This window comes from Felis catus, chromosome B4 (genome assembly GCF_018350175.1).
Source record: "Felis catus isolate Fca126 chromosome B4, F.catus_Fca126_mat1.0, whole genome shotgun sequence".
In the NCBI taxonomy this organism is placed as follows: Eukaryota; Metazoa; Chordata; class Mammalia; order Carnivora; family Felidae; genus Felis; species Felis catus.
This window is the reverse complement of record NC_058374.1, coordinates 137059562-137078175: the sequence shown is the minus strand read 5'-3', so window position 1 is coordinate 137078175 and position 18614 is coordinate 137059562. Positions and strand designations below refer to the sequence as shown.

At 64.0% G+C, this 18614-nt stretch overlaps 1 protein-coding gene across 1 annotated transcript in view; it reads left to right on the top strand.

The window, feature by feature from the left end:
* The first annotated feature begins 13597 nt into the window (after positions 1–13597).
* The window catches only part of SHISAL1 (shisa like 1), a 130587-nt gene continuing 125570 nt past the window's right edge, over positions 13598–18614 (top strand). Inside the window, exon 1 of the mRNA XM_023257583.2 lies at positions 13598–13893. The gene's annotated coding sequence lies outside the window, so the exon portion shown is untranslated. The remainder of the gene's footprint in view (positions 13894–18614) is intronic.

Below are 18614 nucleotides of genomic sequence, written 5' to 3'. Positions count from 1 at the left end.
TCTGGCACTCGGGGCCCCGCGGCCCAGCTGCCTGGATGGCGCCCCCCCAACACAGCGCACTGCACTTTGCCCCTGCCGTTCACACCTCCCCACGTCCCAGGGAGGCAGGCAGGCAGGGACGTCGTTCCCATTTGACAGGTGGAGAAACCGGGGCTCCCGGGAGGTTTGTGATCTTGCGCGGTGAGAGCTGGATATGAGGTTTGCACCCAGGTCCACGGCGTCCCCCCAGGGCTGGGCCGGCTTCTTCTCCCTGAGCTGTTTCGGGCCACGTGTGCATTTCTTCCATCCATCCGTCCCACTGCCTGACGGTCACCCTGTGAGGGCCTCCCGTGTGCCCGGCCTGGGCTGGGGGCTGCACGCAGGAGGACTCAGGGAGCCTCCTACGTCAGTGAGGGAAGGGACGCCCCCTCCAGTCAGCACTTCTGAGCTTCCCCTTCCCCTGGCCAGACATTCACTGAAAAGCATCTTCCGGGGCACGTGCGTTTGGAAACACATGCCTCTTTCTTACAGGGCTTCGTTACCCGGGCACAGGGCTCGGTCGGCCCCGAATCTGTGTCCCTCACGATGGCCTCCTGAGACTGTCATCATCATCACGGCCGAGTCCACGCCTGGGGAGCGGACGTGCCCGCTGGGGGAGGGAGACGAACGCACGTGTGCCTGAGGGTGCGCTGCGGACACCTGACGTGAGGCGTGGGGGCGAGGACCCCCAGCCCGGGCTCTTGGGGTCTCTCCGTGTGCTGACTCATGATATGACAGCACCAGCTGGAGGTCCGTGTCCACTGGGAGAGTCTGAGAGCCCCGGTGAACGGCAGGGGGTGGGGGGCGGTCGTATTCATTATTTCCTCCTCCAAACACGGGCCCTTCTATGACCCCGGTGTGGACAGCATGGCAGGGACCAGCTGGAGGTGGGGGGCGAGCCTGACTGCTGGTGGGGGCATCTCGTGCTTTGTGGGAGAGCCTGGGACACCCCGAGTCCTCACATCCTAGGTCCTTTTACAAGTCATGTCACCTGGGGCAGCCTGAGGACTTCTCTGAGCTGTCGGCACAGAGCCTGATGTGGGGCTCGAACTCACCAACCGTGACCTGAGCCGAGGTCAGACGCTCAACCGACCAAGCCACCCAGGCCGAAACACCCAGCTGGTGTTTCTTGAGCACCTGCTTCGGGCTTAGCCCCGTGCTGGGGCCCACACAACAGACTCACTCTGCCTCCTGGGAATCCCCGTGCAGGAGTTGGGGGTCGAGGGGCACGGAGGGAAAGACAAGGACGACGGAGCTGACAGCTGTGGGGAAGGGGCTCCAGCAGGTGGAAGGGCAGGGCGAAGGTGCAGAGGCTTGCGGGGCCAGACGGGAGCTTGGGGGCTGGGGTGCAGGGTCCACGGGCTCAGACCCCACTTGCTGCAGCCCCTCTGCAAGGAAACCGTTTCCTGGGGAGGCGCGGAGCTCGGGGGACTCATGGTGTTAACTCCTTCCTCACACCTGCTCCCGGGTTGACGGGGCCCAAGGGTCCCACCAGCCAGCGTCTCCCCCGAGGGGATTCTGTCGCACCCTCCCTGAGCCCAGACACGGCTGTGGACGGCCCGCAAGCCATCGACCTGGAGAGGTCAGCACCCTCCGGCCTGCGTATTGTCACCAACATCAGGGTCAGGAGGGACGCCGGCCGGGAGCTGAGGGTCAACCGGACCCTCTGGGTTCCAGGCCGGCCTCCGCTCTCTGAACCTTCCACGGGGGTGCTTTCCTTGCCCCGCCCCGTGCAGACCTTCCCGTGACCCCCCGCCACCCTCATGTTTGGTCCGGGCCCCATGGCAGAGGAGGAGTTCAGGGGCTCCGTGTTCCTCCCCCGGGCAGCTCGATTCTCGAAAGTGCGAGAGCCCAGCCCTCACTGGACAGATTTCCTGTCTGAGGGAGCTGGAGAAATTGCCACCTGCTCCCTCACTCCAGCTTGTCACTTCCAGTTCAACAAGCCCCCAGGTGACGCCGCAGCCAGCCCACTGCGCCCCGCGGGCCCAGCTTCCTTTCCTTTCCGTCTGCCTCCACCGGCTGGGCCTCCGGAACATAGTTCTTGTCCCCGCTGGGGCGCTGCCCCAGGAGGTGGGGGTGCTGGGGGAGGGCCTGCCTGATCCGGGGCCACAGCTCCACCTCTCACATGCCCCGTGCCCCCCAGCCGGGGTCCCCTCCCCGGGGACAGCAGGTCCAGCTGTCAGACTGCACAGAAATGTCTCCCTCCCCACAACGAGGGAGCCAGATCCTTCCACTCGCGAGCACTGCCAGGTGAACCCCGGACCGACCCTGCCCCTGCTCAGCCAGGGGCCTGTGTCCACTGATCCCTAGACGGCTTCCAGTGCCTTCCCCTGCTCAGAGGCTGAGATCGACTCCCCTCCCCCTGCCAGACTCTACCAGGCTCTCCTAGACCAGCCCAGGACCTGGGCAAGGTCTAGAAACTTCTGGAAGCAAAGCCTCAGCCTCCGAGCCCACAGCCAGCACCCATATCCTTGAATGCCCCCTCCCAACATCGATCGTGTGTCCCTTCCTGCAGCCCGTCTCCTGCGATAAAGTGTCTCCTCCTCCAGCTCATCCCCTCCTGAAGATTGTCCCTCTTTGCAGCTCATCCCCTCCCGTAGCTTGTCCCCTCCTGCAGCGTGCTCTACACCTGTTCCCACGAGCCCCGGCTGTCCCTGGGTGGGGACCTGGGCGCAGGAGGCGAGAACAGGACTCAGACCACTTGTCCCCCCCGGCCAGCGTCCTCGCCTGTCCCACAGGGCTTGGAGCGCCTCCCTGCAGAAGCAATGTGGGTCAGATGAGGGACGGGAGTGAAGGCTCTGGCCAAGTGTCCACCGGGTCACTCGGCATGCGGCTGACTGCAGGCATTTAGTGAGAGTCCACTGGAGCCACGCCCCCCGCTGGGGGCGGGTCCCCTGCCAGAGCATACGCGGGAAGCATAGTGACTATGGACACTGACAGAGTGCTGGCTGCCCACAGTCGCCCCGTATTAAGTCACCTCCTGGGGCGCCTGGGTGGCTCCACTGGTGAAGCGACCGACTTCGGCTCAGGTCACGATCTCGAGGTTCGTGAGTTCGAGCCCCGCGTCGGGCTCTGGGCTGACGGCTCGGAGCCTGGAGCCTGCTGCGGATTCTGGGTCTCCCCCTCTCTCTACCCCTCCCCTGCTCGCGCTCTGTGTCTATCTCTCGATAACAAATAAACGTTAAAAAAAAAAAGCCAACGAGAGACAGATCCATAGAAAAATGGCCAAAGGGCTTGAACCGTGCACTTTAGCAAGGGACAGGTGGACACGGTCAAAACACACGAGACCAGGGGCTGAAGTGCGGCATTCATCAGGAAAGGGACAGAAAGCGAGAGGGGTTACTGCCATTGGTCGCCCGCCGCCCCCACTGCGGAAAGTGCCGGGCAGCTCGCCCACCCCGTGGCCCACACGTCTCCTCCTCTGTAAACACACGTGGCCAGAATGAGCCTGCGCGTCCACTCGACTGCACGAAAGCGGGGTGGGGGGGGCACTCCGATGGGGGACGCCGGGCTGTGTCAGGGGCTCCAGACCACCCATGCAGAAGGTGTGGGCGGGCAGCAGGGACCGGCCTCACCTGGTGGCTTCCAGAAGCAGGGCCACGGCTGAGCGGGCGGCGTGGGAGCCTGGAGGAAGGGTGGGGGGGAGGGGCTGAGAAGCAGGTCCCGCGGAGGGCGGGGACGCGTGTTTCCGGCACCCGTTCTCACTCCCACACACGGGGACAGAGCTGGGCGCCTTCCTCCGTACGTGATCGAGCTCCGTGCATTCCGATCGCCCCCGTGTTAAGATCTCACGGGCATCTTTCCCGAACTAGTATTTCTGCACACGTGCCGTGGGGTGAGGGCAGCTTGTCCGAACGGCCCCGCACCCGGGGGCCCCTGGATCGCGGCCCGAGTCCCTTCCCGGCACCTTTATCCCGGCCTGCCTGCGGGGCACCTTCCACCGGGGGCCCTGACAGGTGGCCCTCCTCCTTCGCAGTCTCGAGCTAAGTCTTGCCTTCCCGGAGGCAGAGTCACGCCCGCCCGCGAGGCCCGCGTCTTGACAGGGGGGACTCCCTCCTCGCTGCCGAAGCTGAACCCGTTTTGTTTTTTCTTTCGTTCGCTACGTTGCCCCCTTTTCTGTGGTGCTGCTGGTGCTCGGTTCCCCGGCTTCCAGAATGTTCTCCGCGGAGGGAGACGGCCAGGCTTCCGCTGTGTTTGCCCCAAGCCCCGTTCCTTCTTCCCGCCGAGGCCTTTTTCGCTTCGTCCTCGTTCTTCTGCCGAATAGGAGCTTCCTCCTTGCGGGGCAGATGGGCTCATCAGCCTCTCCGTGGAGGAAACGGTGGCCCCGCGGCCCCTGCAATGAGACCCACCCTCCGTCCAGGACACAGCCTGTCCACGGGCCCCGCGACCCACCGGCTAATGCACACACGTGGCCCAGCCCTCCAGCCCCCCCCCCGCCCCGGGTTGGGCCACCTGCAGGGTGTGGCCGGCCCCGGAGCCGCCCGCGGGACTGGCAGGGCTGGGCTGTCCCCCAGCCCGATGCCCGTCAGGACAGAGCCACGTGCGTCCGTGTCCTGAGGCCGCCATAGATAAGTGCCACAGAGCTCGCAGCTTAAAGCAACAGAAACCCATTCTCTCCCAGCCCAGAGGCCAGAGGTCCGAGACCAAGGTGTCGGCAGGGTCGAGGCCCCTCCCGGCGCTTTAGGGGACACTCCTGCTGCCGCTCCCAGCCTTGGCTGGCGGCCGGCCCTCCTGGGCCTGTGGGTGCACCCCTCCACCCTCTGGCTCCGGCCGCGTGGCCTTCTGTCCCCTGTGCCTTCCCTTCTCTCTCTGAGGAGGACACTTGTCATTGGATTTAGCGCCTTCCCGGATAACCCGGGATGATGTCTCATCTTGAGATCCTTAACTTGATCGCATGTGCACAGAAGGTCACGTTCCTGGTTCTAGGGGCCAGGACGTGGACACATCTGTTGGGGGTCACCGTTCACCCTGCTAGAGGCGTCTACGGAGAGCCCCGGCCCACCCCACTCCAGCCCCCTGTGCTAAATCGCTCCTCGGTTTGCAGGGGACCCAGCCTGTGATGCTTGTTCCTTCCCCAGACCTCTGGGGCCAAGGGACACTCCCGAGAGGAGGGGCCGGGCCCCGGGCCCTCACCTGTCTGGCCATGTGAATTTGGATAAGGCCCCTCCCCTCTCGAGGCCCCAGGTTCCCAACTTCTGATGAGGGAATTGTGCTGGATCGTCCTCGGGCTTTCCCTGGCATCCTGTGACCTGACAGAGGCCACACAGGATCCTTCCACTCAAGGGTCTTGAGTGGACACCTGGGCGCGAGACCCTCTTCCCTGGGGGGTGGGCCTGGGGCAGAGCAAACGCCCTGAGGCCTGGGACCAGCTCAGAGAGCGGAGACGGGGCTCCTCCCAGCACCCCCCTCCCACCGCCCAGTGCCCCAGAATAGCTCTGATGTAATTCGTAATGGTCCTTTTCTCCCACAATGAAAGCCACCAAGCGAGAAAAAAGGGGTTTCTTTTCTAAAATTGCTTTTCCTCGTTCTTTGACAGTCTGCGGTGCCCGCACGTAATTAATTCGCTGCCTGGTGAACGGCAGGTCAGCCACTCAGGCCGGGAGAGAAAGCTCTAGAGAGAAGCAGAGAGGGCACAGTCACGGCTGAAAATGAGTCCCCCCCCATCGCCCGGGCCTGCTGCAGCTCGCGGACCAGAATAAATACATACAAATCCTCGCTTGCCGGGGACTTGGGCTTCCTGGCAGCAGAAGGGGGAGGTCCCCAAGGCTGCAACCCGCTTAATGTGCATCAGCGCAGAGACCCGAATAAGTCCGACCAAAGGGAAGCTTTTAAGGTTTTCGTGTGATTTCTCAGGCCTCCCGGGGGCACAGACACAAGTGTTTTAGACCAAGAGTAGCAGCGAGGATTTTCTGGGCGGTGGAATAGAACGGCTTAGTTGTAGGGCCCCACCTTGCTGCTGGCCTTCCGGGTGACCTTGAACGAGGTAATGCCGAGGGTCGGTTTCCTCTTCCCTAAAGCGGGGATATGAGATTGCACGTCGATCGGGGGGGCCAAGATGTGCTTTGAAAAACCCGATCCCTCCTCTCCGGCAGTTAACCATCCGGACTCCAGCCTGGAGGCTCACTGGTGCCACACACAACTCTAAGCACAAGGCAGTACTTTGTAAGCCGGAGAGTTGGAACCAACCCTGACCACCGGCTGCTGGGGCTTGTTAGCAAACGCGTAGACCAGGGGCGCCTGGGAGGCTCCGTCGGTTGAGTGTCCGACTTCGGCTCAGGTCACGATCTCGCGGTCCGTGGGTTCTAGCCCCACGTGGGGCCAGGTTACTGTGGTGACAGAGCGGTGAACTGACCTGAGGCCATCTGCGCCTCTGCCGTGCCCGTTCCCCCCCCCACCAACGGGCACCGAGACTCTGGGGCAGGGGCATGGGGGGTTGATGAGGGGGTGACTTAGGAACCCAGGCAGCAGGCCGGGAGTCTGAGGGGGGGCGGGGGGAGACAGTGCTCCTCCCTCTGCTGAGTGCTCCAGCCTTCTCCAAGGAGTGATCCTGGGGGGCTCCCCGTAAACAGCTACGGGCCGCCTCGCACCAGAGTTAGCCTTCGTCTTGGATTCTCTCAGAGTTGGAAGACGTGAGGCGGGCCGGGCCGGCCGCCTTCATCTCAGACCCCAGCCCTCACCGATCCCCGGGCTGCTGGGACCGTGTTGAGAAGGATTCTGAGGGCCGGTGGGGACCCGGTGGGAAAGCTTGCTGGCAATGTCTTCGAGGGCATCAGCGGAGCAGCGGGGGGACAAATGCCAGGCCGGGCTAGAGAGAAGCTGGGGCCACCCGAGACCCCCCCACAACATGCCCAGGAAAAGTTGAACGGCCTCTCCAGGATCTAGCTCTAGCCCTTGGTCTGTCTGCAGCCCAGGCGTCACCAGCTGAGCCAAGACCTCGGAGGGAGGGGAGAACAGGGCCATCCGGAGAGTTCAGGACCCCCTCCCCACCCAGGCACCAGCCACAGTCTGGAGCCTCTCGAACCCCCGGGGAGCAGAGGCGTCCTGCACCACGGTAAGCTCTTTTTTCACAGATTACACCGCGTGGAGCCGGCCGGCCTGGTAATTACTTCACTTCTATAATTAGCCCAAAGATTCCCGCTGCAAATGAGGAGAACAATGTGGGGTGTGCGGGTGAGACAGTGTGACTGATAGCTTGACTCGTACCCCGGAAGTTTCCCACCACAGGGAGTGGGTCCCCTCCCCGGTCCTGGGCGAGCCGCCCGCACGTTCGGAGGCGGCTCCGAATAGCCCTTCGGTGGCCACTGCGATCGGCCCGGTGGGCACGACAAACAGCACGTTTGAAGCACTCCCTGGGATCCCCGCTGCTCCCCTTGATATTGTCCTCACAGCCCGACGGGAAGAATGTAGCTCACGGGGAACTTGGTTTTCGGAAGCGGAGGTGGGATTCGATCCCAGGACCCACGACAGACATCCAACCCCCGCATCCTTGGTACGACCCGCTGCCTCACACGCCTCCCAGACGAGGGCTCAGGAGGTGGTCATTACAGAAGCTGGCTCTCTAGAATATTCTAGAAAGTGGCTTTTAAGGAGACACATTTCTGGGGCGCCTGGGTGGCTAGGTCGGTTACGCGCCCAACTCTTGACCTCGGCTCGGGTCGTGGTCTCACGGTTTGTGAGTTCGAGCCCCGCGTCGGGCTGTGCCGATGGTGCAGAGCCTGCTTGAGATTCTGTCTCTCCTCCTCTCTGCCCCTCCCCAGCTTGTGCGCTCTCTCTCGCAAAGTAAAAACTAAACTTAAAAAAACAAAAACCCAAAAACGAAAAGGAGGCACATTTTCATCTTTAGGGAGGGGCTGCTAGTTTTTGAGGATGGACGGACTTTCGAGGGTTCTGTCAGCCCGTCCCGGATGCCTGTGCCTGGCCCCCTCTAGGGGTCACAGAAGAGAGAGGAGCCGGACTGGGGTGGGGGCAGGCAGCCTCTGAGCCCCCGGCCCCTAGATCCAGGGGGTTTCAGGCTTAATAGCAGGTGAGTTTCTTACTTCCTGCCCCTGGGAACAGAGGAAAACAAGTAACAACAACGTGTTGGAAGAAAGCGGTGGGTCTCGATTTAGAATTTACAAACAGTGAACTAAGCCCCCACTGGGGACACCTCCGGCATCCTGCCGGCCCTGGGGGACAGATGCCGGGACGGGACGCAGAGCACAGGGCTGCGGGAACGCTCCTCCGGGGGCCCCAGCACGGTCCGGTTCTCAGCCCTGGGGCACGGCTTCCAGTCACCCGGGCCGCTCTTAGACACTGAGGCCAGCTCCCCGTGACGTCTAAGCGATTGGTCAGAGGGGGCGCGGGGCGGGGGGGGGGGCTCCCAGGCACCCGGGAGTTGCAAGTTCCCGGCGATGTGTCTATGCAGCCAGGGGCAGCCACTGCAGAGAGCTATGTGGACTGAAGAAGTGGCTTCTGTCCACAGGTGCCAGGCCTGCCTTCTACCCCCCCTGCCCCCTCCTTCCTGTCCCCAGGGGTTCCCCCTGGAATCCCCTCCTTGACGCTGCACGCCCAATGCGGGCTCCCCCTCAGTCTCCTACGCCCCTGGGACCGGACTCTGAACCCAGCTCCAAGCCGGGACCCCAGTCCTGCCCTGGGTCTCTCGGATCTCATATCTCGGGCCTGTGGGCCCTCGGCTGCGCCTCTGGCCTGGGCCCAGGGTGGGGGCGTCAAGGCCTTTGGTAGACACAGCCCAGTGGGGGAAGGGTGCGTACTCAGGAGGAAAACGGTGGAGGGAGGGGCCGTCGATGGAAGGAGGGAGCCCGGCAGATGGCAAGAGGCGGGGAGAAGGCCTGCTTCCCTTTCAAGGAAAATGACTCTCCATTCAGGAAATATCTGCCGAGAGCCCAAGGGTGCCAGCAGGTGTCAGAGGATACAGGGAGGAGTCCATTAACACCCTTGCCGAGAGCCAACGGCCAGGGCTGTGCTGGGCCAAGGTTTTGTGGCTAGGGACACAGACCGGCTCCCGCCCCTGGCAGAATGTTCTGTCTGGGGAGACAGAGAAGAAGCAAACAAACCTGGTGATAAGCATGGTCATTGCAGGTGGCGGTCAGGGTTATACAGAAAATAAATGATGGCGGAGAAGGGCTTGGGTTTTGTTACAGAAGCCAGTCCGGGAAGCATTCTCCCAAGAGGCGATTTGAAACGGTGACCGGAATAACGAGGGGGGGGACAAGGCAGAGAGCCTCACCCCCCACCCCCCACCCCAGCTCCGCAGGGAACACAGAGTCGCAGGTAATTCGGACGACAAACAGCAGGCTCTTCCACACCCACGCGAGCCAAGTACACACCCGGCCTACGTGAGTTGCGGGTGGTCAGCTGCTAATTTCACAGCCAGCGGAAGCAGGAAGCAATCTTCAGAGGAAGATAACAGATTCCAGCAGGCCTGCGACGCACCACCCACGATTGCAAGGAGCCACCTGTGCGGGGCCAGCGGGCCCGGGAGCGGGGAGAGGGGTCTCCTTCCAGAACCCCGGGGCTGTCCGACCCCCCCCCCAAAACCTGCAGATCCGCCGATTGGCAACGCACAGCCGTTGGTGTGTCCCGAGCCATCGTGTTGGCCGCTGAGCGCTCGGCAGTGTGCGAGAGGGACAGGAGGGCCCTGCTGGCCCCTGGTGGGGGCAGCCCACCCCTCACGAGCGAATGGACCAGCAGCTTGGAAGCCCGGGCGCTTGGCAGTCACATGCGAACCGTCGAGCACGCCCGGCGGGGTGGGCGGGAACTGCTAACTGTTGTCGCTCAGGAGAAGGGGTTTAAAGACACGAGGGAGGGGTTCAAAAGCCCTGGCACGTGGCCGTGAGGCACAGAGAGGGACGAGGGCCCCCCCCCCCGCGTCTGTGGGCCCAGCCTGGGTTCCCTGAGCCGCCAAAATGGGGAGGAGCTGGGGGAGGGGCAGCTGGAAGGGGGACACCGTGTCCACGGAGAAGGCTGCCTCGCGAGAGAGTGAGCTTCCCATTACAGGAAGCGTGCAAGCACTCGCCACCCAGCAGGAAGGCCGCCGACGCTGGGGGCAAGGTGGGCACAGCTTGGTTTTCTCATCTGTAAGACGGCGGGCAGGGCGGGCCCATCAGGTCGGGCACGGTTGTACTCGGGTGTTCTTGAGCCACTGTCTTCGGGGCTGCAGGCTGCTGGCCGTTGCGTCCACGGGGGCAGCTCAGGGGGCCCTTCTCCCCACTCAGCCGCCAGGCCCCGGGGTCCCCAGGCGTCCTCAGGATAAGCTTGCCCACCTGCGGGGAGGCAGGGTCAACACCTCACTCTCCCTGTCTTAGCTCGTCCTTAGGGGCCTTGCGAGCCCACACAGGGGCCAAGCCAGAGGAGGGAGCAGAGGGGAGGCCCCACTTCGGGGAGAAGGCAGAAAGGGGCAAAGGGATGGGAGGTCGTCACCGTCACCAGGCGGGCTCCCTGGAGGAGGGGTAGCCTATCTCCGTTCCCTCCTCCCCCCCCCCCTTCTTGGACATCCAGCCAGCTGTCCCCCTCAGCGTCTCTCTGCCTCTGTCTCCCATCTTTCCCTGTCTCCGTCCCTGCCGGCCCCACTGTCCCTCTCCATCTGTGTATCTCTCCGCGTGTCTCCTGTCTGTCCCAGCCCCTCCCCACCCCCGGTGAGCGACAGGGCGACGAGACGACCCTGGAATTAGACCAGCAGGTGAGAGGCCGACGGCCACCGTCTGCTTCCTCTCTGCTCGGGACCCCCATCCCGGGGCAGGTGGACGTCACGGCCCTCTGGACAAGGGAGACCCAGTCGTCGAGACCTTGAACTAGTGCCGGCTGGAGTGTTGTGGCCGTCGAACCACGGACAGCGGGGTGGGCGCACCCCGGGGAGAAGGCGGTGGCCCATCAGATGCCCACACGCAGGCATGTCCGGGGGGTGGGGGGGCTCTGGGCTCTGTCCCCGGAGGGTGACCATCCCCTGGGCTTCTCCGCTACTCCGTCCGGTGCACAGACTCCCGGATGCAGCTGGAGTCCTGTGAGCAAGGGCAGGGTCTCCAAGCCACAGGCAGTGAGTGACAGGGGACGTGGCCAACCTGTGGGGCGAGCGAAACAGCTCAGGCGGGGAACGTGCCAGGCTGTGGACCCTGGAGACGCTCTGAAGGGGCTCCTCCTCTGTAAACGGGGAGGTGTCTTCTTTGGGGAGTCCCTTCACCCCCGATCTACCCCCTGTCTTTTCCCGTCACCTCTCGGGCTCTGCTCTCATGCCTCCTGCCTCTTGGCATCTGAGCTCCTCTATCTGGTCACGACCACCACGTGGTGGCCTCGCGCTCACCCACAGGAAGCAAGGGACCAGGGCACGTGGTGAGCCCGCTGGGCTCCGGAGGGGAGCGACTCCCCTCCAAACCGTCACAACCGACGTGTGCCTTCAACAAAACTGAAGCCCTCCCATAGCTGCAGTTGGCGATCACTTAGCTCGGATCGTGGACATTCGTCCTGGACACCGAGTGCTCTCCGGACCTTGTGGACGGCCACGACTCACCGAACCCTTCCTTTGGGGGAATTTGCCCGTTTGCCCGACAAACGGGAGCAGAGGGCCCTTGGAGCCCCGCGTAAGCCACGTTTCTGCCTCTGGGCAGTTCCTACCCTGTTGGAAGAGACCATCGTGAGCCAAAGCGAGGACACAGCGCACAGAATCTTCCGGACGGGTGCCCTGAGGGGTCTGAGCCTGGAGAGAACCAGGGAGACCTGCTTCAGAGGGTAGGGTGGCGGGGGTCGGGGGTGGTCATTCCGGAACTCAGCGCAGGTGGACATGGTCGTCTCCACCTCACGGGCGTTCATACCCCACGGTCCCGGAAGAGACCGCTGGCTGGGCCCGGTCAGCCGCCCTGGGGGCGGATGGTCCCGGTTAACCAGACCCTCCCTGCTTCCAAGCACCCTGGGGCTGTATGGCTGGAGGAGGCCCGGGTGGGGGGGAGGGGCTGACATCTGTCTCCTGGGGGGGGGGGAGGGGAGAAGCCCCCACGGCTGCATTTGCATTGCAGCATCCACAAGCCTGCTTCCTGTTCCCCGGGGCAGGGGGTGGGGGGGCACAGAGGCAGGAATCCCAGTCCCCAGCCCTTACGGAGAAGGTGGCATTGGCGTGGGAGGCTGCAGAGGGCAGAGCGGCTCCTCAAAGGCGGGCTGTGGGGTGGCCAAGACGGGTGGTCCGTGCGTCAGGGACGGGGCTGCGTCGGTTCCGTGGGGGGCAGCTCAGCCTGGAGGCCCCACCCTGCCGAGGGCGAGAGGCTCCGGTGGTGAAAGCACATCCAGCAAACACACACACAGAGCAGCAAACTTCTTTCCCTACGAGCTGAGTCAATGTGGATGGGCAAACACTGGCGGCCCAGTGTGCGCCTGGCACCGTCCCCTTCTCGCCACGGCAGGGCCCGAGCCGGGGAGAAGGAGAGCGAGGCCCAGGCGGGTCAGGAGGTGTGCTGCCCCCCCCCCCCGCCACGGAGAACGGGGCTCCCCTCGGGACACCAGACGGCTGCAGAGAGGCCCCGCGGCTGAGTCCCATAGCCCATCAGTGGCCATCTGGTCTGCAAAGGAGATGACATTTATAGAACACCCAGTGTGCCGTGAGCCAGAGAATGAGAGGGAGCGTGGGAGTGGCGGGGACAGCGGTGGGGACAGCGGTGCGGACAGCGGTGGGGTAGCGGGACCGTAGTGGGGACAGCGGTGGGGACAGTGGTGGGGAATGGGGACAGCAGTGGGGTAGTGGGACCATAGCAGGACAGTAGCAGGGACAGCAGTGGGGACAGCGTGAGCAGGGCTGAGGCTGGGAAAGGGGATGTGCCAGGCGATGGCCGTCTGATCAGGAGGCAGGACGGGGGAGCGAGAAATGCCTGAGCCGTCACCCAACCCCCCGGAAGCTGCTGTCACCTTCGAGCAGGGTCCCTGGGTCGGCCCCTCACCCTTCCAGACCTCAGGCCCCACACCTATCAAATAAGTGTTCCCAGCGACCTTGCGGGGCACTTAGGAGACTGATACTGGGTACCAGAGGATGGGCATTTGTTCCCTTACTTACTATTTACTGAACACCTACTATGTGCGTCCACCCTGGAATAGCACACTGGGGGTTCTGACGGTGAACCGGGCAGCCGGGGTCCCTGTCCTCCTCGACCTCAGTCCAGTTGGGGAGAATACACAGTGGGCAGCTGTGGCTCCCCATCCTCCCGTCCCCGCCCTGCTCTGCACGGGGGTGCCCGCTGCACTCTTTCATCTTCCAGACGGGGAAACCAAGGCAGCCTAGAGAGGGGAAGCACCTTGCCCAAGCCGAATCCCATTCTGGCCGCCGAGTCAGGGGCCGTCCTCGCCGGAGGGTCCCGGAGACCCCCCCGCCCCCGGTCCAGCCCCGCCCTTCTCAGACCAGAACACTGAGCTCCACATCCTTTGAGCACCTCCGTCTCTCTTCCAGAACATTCCCAGTAAGCGACAAGTCAGCCCAGGAATGGGCTCGTTTGAGCCGCTGGAAATCTCAGCTGGGATCCTGGCGTCTGGGGAAGGGCCGGGCTCTAAAAATAAACCACTCGCCTCAGCCTGGGAGAGCAGCCGGCGGGAGCCTGGTACGCAAAAGCTGTCGCCTGACGCTCCTGGCAGATGACGGCGGGCCCGGCCTGGCCAGAGCGCCCCCCTTCTCGGGCAGCTGGCCCCTGGGATGGGCCGGTGGCAGGTGGCAGCCAGGAATATTTGACCCCTGGCTCCTCCCAGAGGCACTGCTACGCCCACGGGCACATATACACGTATGCCCCGACCCGGGACGCGCCCCACACAGCCTGGCCGGGGCTGCTCCCGAGGAAGGGGCTGGTGGCGGGCACCCCGGACGCCCAGGGTTACCCTCTGCGGGCTGGACAGCAGCGAGGCTCGGCACAGGTAAGGGGACGTTTCGTTCCCCGGAGGACGTGAGGCTGGGGTGGGGGAGTTCTGGCCTGGGGGTGGGGGCTCCTGTGCCCCCGACGTCAGGCAGCCCCGACATGGGGGAGGGGAGTGACGCCACCTCTCCTCCCTCTGCACGCCCCCCGCCCCCCAGCCTGGTGGAGAGCGGCCTGCCCTTTCCAGCTCTGAATGCTCTCAGCCGTTGCCAGAATGTCAGAGCCCTGTTGGCTCAATTAGAAGCCGCTGCAGGTTAATGGGGTTGCAGGAGCCTGATCGAAAAGTTCTGGCGGCGGGTTCGGGGGAGACGGGCCTCCCATTCTGCTCCAGCAGTGGGTGGGGACGTGCACAGGGGGCAGAGGGGACCCTGGCGGCCGGCCTCCTCGAGAGCCCTGTGTGGGGAAGATTCTCTAGAAAGACCGGGAGAAATCCCAGGGACCTACAGCTCCCAGGACGGGCCTCGAGATCCCTGGTTCTGGGTTGTACTTGGAGGTTTACAGGGAGGACGCCGTCTGGGCAAGGGCTGCTTTGGGCGAGGAGTCAGGCCGGAGGGAGCCAAGTCGGGAGGGGGTCCGTTCCTGGCGCTCTGCGCCTCTGTCCCCTGGGGCTCGGAGGGGCTGTCACAGCTGACTTTCTGCCCAAATGGATTTCTGTGCCTGATGCCTGGGCAGGATAGTCACCGACAGACCAGGTGATCGGTGCTAGCCGACCTCCCACGCCCGGGAGGGGCAAGGCAGGGAGACGGGCTTGGCCAGGGGGCCTGCTGTCTGTCTTCACCCGTTCATCGGAGGAGGGCAGGTGCTGGGGGAGATCGGGGGACAGGCCAGACTCGCCTTTCCTGGGCACGGGGCATACTGTCACTTGGGGATGGGGGCGAATCAGGATGAGTCTCCATGGCCTGAGAGCAAGCTGGCCTCTGCCACGGTCAAGTCACGTGGCCGCACTGGTTCAGCCAGAGCCCTGGGGCTGTCCCGGCGTCGAGTCCGCGCCTCTCGGGAGCCGGTGTCCTTCGACCTTCTCCCACGTATCCCCCAGAACTCAGGGGCCCCTGCCCTCGGACCTGCCCGGGAAACCCAGCCCACGTACCCCAGCTCCCGCACGACCTCCAATCCCAGTGGCCTGCGACGCTGGGACATGAAACCCAGTGCCGGCTTCCCCTGAGGCCAGCACTGCCCACTCTGCACTAGGCCACGTGCCTCGAGGGCCAGCCCTTCCAGCTCGGGCCCCGGCACACAGCGGAGTCACGCACGCACCCGCACGCATGCGAGAGCGCGGCTGCTCGGGCCCTGACCCGACCAGGATGTGGTCACAAGCTCCACGGAAGCGGCCCCCCTCACCCCTTCCAGCGCCTGGCGATGCCCCCGCCTCACACGGTCCTGGCCAGCTCGGGGGGCTGACGGATTTGGGTCCGGGGCACTCGGGGTCACCTCCCCGCGGGGCGAGCGGAGCGCAGGAAAGGGAGCGTCCCCAAGTCTTGTGAGACATTAAGGCGCCGGTCTCGGGAACGTAGTCTTTGTTCTCCGATCTGGTTCATCGGGTTCCTGTCTCATGTTGCGCGTGAACACCCAGCCTTCGCCTCCAGTGCCTCTGAAGCGAGTCTGTCCCCGGGAGCCGCCTCTGACCCAGCACAGCCTGTGCGGCCACCCAGGAAGCCTGGGGGGGGGGGCTGGGGGGGGGGCTGTCCCAAGACCCACTGACTCGGTCACGGGGAGCCTCGTAGCAAAGGCCTAAACACCCAGCCGCGTTCCTGCCTTTGCCACCGCGACCCCGCTGGCCAGCGACCAAACGCTAGGCTGGGGCCGGCTGCGTGACACCTTCTCGGGCCTCTGACCAGCTCGGGTCTACCGCGAAGAATGCACGGCTCTGGAAAGAGACCGCTCCGCAAAATGACACAGCTGTGCGTCCTCTGACGGTGTCGTGATGCGCGTCTGCCGTCGAGGCCGTCCTGGAAACGCACGGTGCCCGCCGGCCACGGACAAGGTCCCCTCTGCCTTCGGCACCAGAGCCCTGCCCCCGACCTTGCCCCCCTGGCTGCCCTCGGTCACGCTCCCCACGCTGCAGGTGCCCCGCTGGGGTCGGCGTTCTTCCGTCTCATCCAGGTTAAGGTGGCCCCTTGGGCGGAAGGGGGGCGTCTCTCCCCCTGCTCCTGACGCGTTGGAGCCACATCTCTGCTGCGGCGGTCAGCTCTGCTGCAACCATGCTCTGTAACGAACGAGCCCCCCCTCTCGGGGGCTTACAGCAACCACACGCACTTTTCTCGCTCTTGGGTGTGGATTTTGGCTGACGGTGGTGGGGTCTGGCTGGGCCGCGCTGGGTTCAGCCGCAGTTGACTCCAGGCTGTAATGCGATCGGGCAGGAAAGGGGGGGGCCAAGCCGCGTCAGCCACGCCTCAGCTCGCGTCGCTCGGGTATCACCCGTCCGCCCGACCCCAAGCGGACGGGGGAGGGTGTAGATCCCACCCTATACTCTCCTGGGGACACTGCAAGTTCAGGAGATGAGGGGGCCTCGTCTTCCACGTGCGCGTACCTGACTCTCCCTGGACCACACGGCCCTGATGTTGCAAATATCACCGGGACGAGGTCAAGTTGGGGGTCTAGAGGGGGAGTCAGCGCCCAGGTCACGGCGTTGCCCCCAGCCTGGGGGGTCCAGGGAGGGGAATGAGCGGAGACCGGGGAGCACGGAGGCGTCCTTGAGGGGACGTCTCCACGGGGGCGGTGGCCCCATAAAAGGATTCCAGCAGGCAGGGGACCGGGTGGAGGGCATCCTGCAGGCAGGAAAGCAAAGCAGGGGCCATAGCTGGTCCCGCTGCTCACCTGCTGAGCATACGGCCCGCCGCCCCCTGGGGTCCTGCAGAGAATGCTGCCCCGGCCCCTCCAAGGCCCCTTCTCTGCTCCTGAGTTCCTCCCCGAGAACTCTGTCGAGCTCCTCTGACCTGCTCTGAATTAAGTAGTAACCAGGAGCCCCTGATCTCATGATGTGCATTACGATTGTCCTGTTCTTTGTTGATCATTCCTGGTGGCTGAGCCTGGGGACACCGGGTTCGGGAGAAAGTCTGCAGAATCACCCATCCGGCGACGGCGACGGGCAGAGGAGGCTGGAGGGTTAAAGGTCACTCACGAATACTCCAGTTCTCATTAATCCACTCAATAAAGAGCAGCACAGCCCAAATGCCCTTAAGCCAGGAAGGTATTTAAATACCAGCCGTTCAGAACACCGAAGGGGAAAGGGACGGTTTTTTCAAGTTAAATACTCTCTAAATCTCCCCGGATTTCAAGAAACGCCCTGGGCAGAGAGGTCACTTACGGAAATAAATCCTATCTCAGAGACACGTGTTCAAGGGGGCTCTCCCGTGCCGGTACATGCCCCTGCCAGGCGGGGCGGAGCAAGAGACAGAAAGGCCTGGATTAAGGAGCGTCCCTAGCATTGTAGCCGTGTGCACCTTCCCCAGCTTTGAGCCTCTGTTTATCCGTCTGTGAAATGGGCCAATCCTCTAGGAGGGCTGGGAGAAGGCAGGTTGGGAGTGCATGGGGCCGGGGGGAGGAGGGAGCAAGGAGGGACCCAAGGGCACAGGAGGGAGGAAGGGGGAGGCCGAGGGCGGAGAGAGGTCCAGCTGCTGTCCCTGACTGGGGCCCTGAGAGGCCCCAGCATGCGCCAGCCTCAAGGCTGAGCGTCAGAGACTCTCAGCCCCACAGAACCCGCCCTGCCTCACTGTCCTTCCCGGGGGGTGGGGGGTGGGGGAGCTTCACCATCGTCTCCGGCCCAAAGGGGAAAGAACTGAGTCCGTGTTCCTAAAAACTGAGTGTTTGAACCCGTAAGAAATAACACGAAGGCCAGCCTGGGAACAAACGTTCATTAGCTACCAGCTTGTCCTGGGTGAGAACGAGTTTCCGTCTTATTGTCCTTATCCTCCTTCGCCAGGGGCCATCGTTGAGGGCCTACTGTGTGCGCCAGGCGTGGACTGGGGCCTCTGGAGCCAGACAGCCTGGGTTCAAACCCCAGTCCTGCTGCTTACCAACCACGAGACCTCGGTGAGCCCCAGTTTCCCACCCTGGGAATGGGGGTCTCGCAGAGGCGCGGTGAGGGGGGCAGGCGTTAGTTTGTGCCGAGCACTTAGCACAGAGCCAGGCGCAAGTGGGTTCTCCAGAACACCACTGGCTGCTGTTGTAAAGACATTTCTCCTGGGGGACGTCCTCCAATCTTGGGTAACCTGGATGGGGGGGTGTGGATGGCCACCGGGAGGGGGGACCACGGCCTTGGGGCTTTGAGCATTCTTCGGTGGCTTTTCAAACAAAGTGTTTTCTGGAGCTACTCTGATTGGAGGAGATGCGAGGGCCCCCCCCCCCCAGAGTGGAGCCCCCACCCCTGGAGCTCTCCCGCTCACCCGGGGGCACAGTTAGACCACCCCCCACGGACAGCATCTTCCCCTAGAAACCCCCTGGGCCTGGGGGCAGTCAGAGCCCCCCCTCCTAATCCCAAATCCTGCTCACACAGCTAAGGAGAGCCCAGCGGGCTCTGGGCCTGCCTTCCTCAGCCTTCTTCCTTTCCATGGAACATTCCCGGCGGCCTGCCCTGGGCGGCTTCCACCTGGCAAGAGGCTGAGAGAAGAGGTGGGTTCGAGGAGGTGCCAGCCTGGTGGGGGCCACGCCCGGGTCTCCCTCGGGGCTGCTCCCTCTCGGCTCCCTCCCCACAGGGGTGGGTCCCCGCCGTTCTCCCCTCCCTTA